Below are 4,801 nucleotides of genomic sequence, written 5' to 3'. Positions count from 1 at the left end.
AAAACTCTCTTCCTAGACATGTCCAATATTTTCCTGTACTTGTAATGTGAAGTTTTGCTTCTTGTCAAATTTCATAATTTTGGTTTGACTGGAAGTACCCTATTGGTTTTGATGAATGAGTTTACAAGTCTCAAAAAATGTTACTTAACTGGCCATAGCTTTTGATTACATTGACTTCGAAGCTCGTGAAATAATGGTAGACTTTAGTATGTGACATAAATATCAACTTGGTACACCTACCTGTTTGGGAAGTAAAGAAGTCTTCACAGACGGATGGTCAGACACAGTCATATAGCAAATGAGGAAAAAAAAAAAAAAATTGCATGAGGCAGTTACAAATTCACAATTTTCAAATTTTTTTCCCCTTGTGTTGTGAAAACCTTCTTATAGCCAAATTTCAGGATGCAGGTACACTGAGAAGTACCCTAGGTTTTGATGAGTGAGTTTGGCAGTCATAATGTATGTCGGTTAAATGGCCGTATCTTTTGATTGCATTGACGTAGACATTTAAGTTTCTTACACTGCCAAAGAACATAGAAGACTGTAGACCTTAGTATGTGACAGTAATTTCAACGTCTACACGTTTCTGAGAAAAAAATGTTTTTAACAGTCAGCCAGCCAGACAACAAAGCGGTCCTGTAAATTTTCTGTTTTTACCGATTTATGTACAGAACTTTAAAAAAATTATTAGTGTTTTGTGTTTAAATGTAAAGTTACACAAAATCTGTGTGTGTTTTCACTATTTCCTGTAACTATTTTGTAGGACAGTATATTTGATTATCAGCACAGATCAAGATATACTATTCAACTTTCGTGTTTACAAAATTTTGGAAAACTAAATGCAGATTTCCTGCACTTATTCGTAAAAATATCTCTGTATGTTGTACTGTGTCATAAGAGGATCTATGAGGGGGAACTCATGAAGTTTTTATGATCACCTCAAAAAAAAATTAAGTTAAATAATTTGAGAGACAAGAAATAAAAACTTTGAGGTTTGCGGATGACATTGTAATTTTGCCTGTTATAGCGAAGGACTTCAAAGAATGCATAGTGTCGAGAAAAGATGTTTAAGATGAACATCGACAAAAATAATTTTAAAAAAAGTGTAATGGAATGAAGTTGAAGTCTGTGTTCTACAGACAATAAACGCGAACTCCCAGCTACAAGGACAGAATTCAAATAATGTCTCTACTTGAGTGTAGTAGACAGAAGTGCTCTCAATCACTGAACGTTGCGTACTCAATTTCGACTCCCTACCCAGAGGCGAAGTCCAGAATCGTATAAGTTTGCAACAGTACAGTACGTAACTGTTCTAACTATAAAATCTCCCGAGAGCAAAGACAGCAAGTCGTCTGTACCAACAAAACCTGGTACTGAGTGACCATCAAACACGGTCACTCAAAATGGAAGACCATATTCTCTCCACCGCTGGCTTCCCAGCAAAGCTCGGCTCCCCTCCCCCATAACTGCAGAAGGCAAATCATATTCTCAAAACCACAGAATATTCTCCCTCTGCAGATTCTTCTGAACGTCGACCAACCATATTTTAGTCTATCATCCAGCACAGAAAGCTTGCAAGGAAATCCCAATCCCTGTTAATTAGGAATACTTACAATGGTACACTTCTCCGAGTAAAAATCCTCGGAAATAACCCAGCTGCGTGATTTTCGAGGTAATGATTCCTTGTTCCTCTTTGATGCATTCCAGATTTTCAGAGTTTCCAACGTATTATCTGATTAGCCTTCCGGTCCCACTGCAAATCTGGCCTGTCGCTGCTGTATTGTGCTTCAGCGCTCAGGTGCCCCGACCGTTCGTCTTAGCTACTTCATGTGTTAAGCAGGACCAACACAGCTGTGCAAGCTTTTTCACCCAGGGCTTGAGTTATGCCTGCCATTCATTTCCGCTGGCGTTCCAACCTCTGCTAGTGTAGGTAATCATTCATTATGCCATTTTGATAATAAAGACACTCCATCACCTTTCATGCAATAGGTGTTAACAGCTATTTACAAGGTGTATGTGGCAATTTCAGTCTTCTTTAAATATTCATATATACAATGTACAACCTATCAAATGGTACCTAATTCTGGTTGTAAATCACGGCATAGTATGTAGATCAGTGCTTGTAAGGTGCAAATTATAACCACCTTACAAAGTTAAAGGTAATTTACTGTGAAATATTTCAGAGGCATCCCATTATGATATGGATAAGAGGTAAGCTTGAGTAGAGGTCTAATCATTAGCTCCTCAGTGAATGTCACTGTTCTGTGTGGGGGGGCTCCTTGTCAGTGTGTTTATATGCCTTGATGGAGATGCATAACAAGTTTGATGTCAACAGCAGAAATATGCTTTATCCATATAATTTGGGAAGAGGCTGTTTCTCTTTTTCTCAGTATGTCATGACTAAAAGCAGCCAAAATTGCCTGCAAGTTGGTAGTTAACTTCTATATAACAACCTGGGAGATGAACTGTAAAACTCACTTAAACCAGTGATCAGGCTCCATATTAAATATGTCACATCAAATAACAAAAAACAAATCTGTCCATTGTGCCCCTAAATATGTTGTTTCTCCAGCTAATATTTCAACATAATTATGGTATTAATAAGATACACATCACAGGTCTGTAGGCGTGAAGGTCACAGCGTCAAGGTGGTTACAGAAAGTTATGTTGAATATTTCACATATTGTTGCTATTTGCTGTAGATACGTGTTCTACCACATTTTCTCCATATAGTGGAGATGCTGAGTCAGATAGGCACAACAGAAGATTGTCATACACACATGCGACTGCAGTCTGCATATGTGTGTGTGTGTGTGTGTGTGTGTGTGTGTGTGTGTGTGTGTGTGCGCTCGCTATCCTTTCCATTATATTGTTACATTCCATATTGGATTTTGCATTATTGAATTCTAGCACATATTCTGAAAGCTTATGAGCAAGAATAATGACTATTGTATCTTGCAGCAGTGTACCATGAAAGATTCTGGTATGTAGCATTGCTGGGATTATAATATCACCTTTGTTAGATTAAAGTGAACACTAGTTCTGATCCTTTATACTCCATAAGGGCTCACCACTCTTTGGCAGGTTCATGCTTGGCTACCATGGGGCCCCAGCTTTGGCAGCACTTTTTCCCTTCCGTGCTGTATGTCTATTCTCTTGCTATTATATTCCCCTTCCCTTGGGAAACATGTCTGGGGTATTACTGGGAATGTTGTACAATTTGCCGCTGACCTGAGAACAGTCACAGTTTTCTTTTTGACCTTTTCCTTTCTTTGTTTTCCTTCTCCTCTCGTTCCTCCACTTCGGCATTTGAAGATCCTGTTTTTTTCTTCTTCCTCCCCGTGCACTCCTGAAAGACAGCCCATGTCTATGATGCGTAAAAGGTGACTGGGTAACGTGCAGTTCCCAGCCCTGGACCGACAGGTAGGGTTTGCACGTACCCCCTGGTACAGGCCAGGCCCAGGGAGGGGTTTTTGCCTGAGCTGTAAACTTTCCCAAATTGTCAATTGGACCCTCCGTCTGGTGTTCGGGAGGTGTGACCTGAGGTGTGAACAGTTATCTAAGGCAGGTGCGCCCCTTGTGACGGGGGCCCCCAGTCGGAAGGAGCGCGCCATCGGAGACGCTGGCAATCATGGGAGATTTCCTCGTGATGAGTCAATCATCCTCTCCATCAACATCGACGAAACGTAAATGTAATGAGGCTGATGATTCGAAGGCCTGTCCCACTGCACTGTGGTTCCTTGTGGTATCACATATTGAAGACGGTCAGTCCTTCACCACGGTCAATCCATTTATTATTCAGAAAGGTGTTGATGCCATTGCTGGCCCTGTGAAATACTGCTCTCATTTACGGCACTTTGCTTTTGGAGACGGCTTCTGATTCTCAAGCACAACTGTATTCACCTGCCCAAAAGTCATGTTCCTCCTGACACCAAATTCTCACTATATCTAACTTTCATCTGTCTATTTCCTTTTCCAAATTGTCTAACCTACCTGCCCGATTAAGGAATCTGACATTCCACCCTCCGATCTGTAGAACGCCAGTTTTCTTTCTCCTGATAACGACGTCCTCTCGAGTAGTCCCCACCCGGAGACTGAATGTGGGACTATTTTACCTCTGGAATATTTTACCCAAGAGGACGCCATCTTCATTTCACCACACAGTAAAGCTGCATGCCCTCGGGAAAAATTACAGCTGTCGTTTCCCCTTGCTTTCAGCCGTTCGCAGTACCACCACAGCAAGGCCGTTTTGGTTAATGTTACAAGGCCAGATTAGTCAATCATCCAGACTGTTGCCCCCACAACTACTGAAAATCCTGCTGCTCCTCTTCGGGAACCATACGTTCGTGTGGCCTCTCAAACAGATACTCCTCCGTTGTGGTTGCACCTACAGTACTGCTTATCTGTATCTCTGAGACACGCAAGTCTCCTCACCAAAGGCAAGGTCTATGGTTCACATAAAGTACAAATACGCTAGTACTCAGAGGAGTTACTAAACGTAAAACGGATGAAGATATTGAACAAGAATCGTGAAAGGAAGGAAGTAAGTTTGAAATTGTACGGCCGCTTGATGACATTGTTATTAGCGGGGGAGGGGGAGCTCGATTTAAGAAAAACCAGGGAAAACTTAAATCGGGGTGATGGAAGGGAGTACAAACCCTACTTCTCCCTAAAGCAAGTCGATTGTGCTAGTCCAGGGCCTTGCTTGGTAACCGCGGAAAGAACACACAGTCCCCATGCGTTGGTTCACGATAAAATTAAGACCAGAGGGACCCATATAGCGGTCTGCCCGCTTTGTGGT

The sequence above is a fragment of the Schistocerca cancellata genome, chromosome 5 (assembly GCF_023864275.1).
Source record: "Schistocerca cancellata isolate TAMUIC-IGC-003103 chromosome 5, iqSchCanc2.1, whole genome shotgun sequence".
In the NCBI taxonomy this organism is placed as follows: Eukaryota; Metazoa; Arthropoda; class Insecta; order Orthoptera; family Acrididae; genus Schistocerca; species Schistocerca cancellata.
This window is presented reverse-complemented; position numbering follows the sequence as displayed.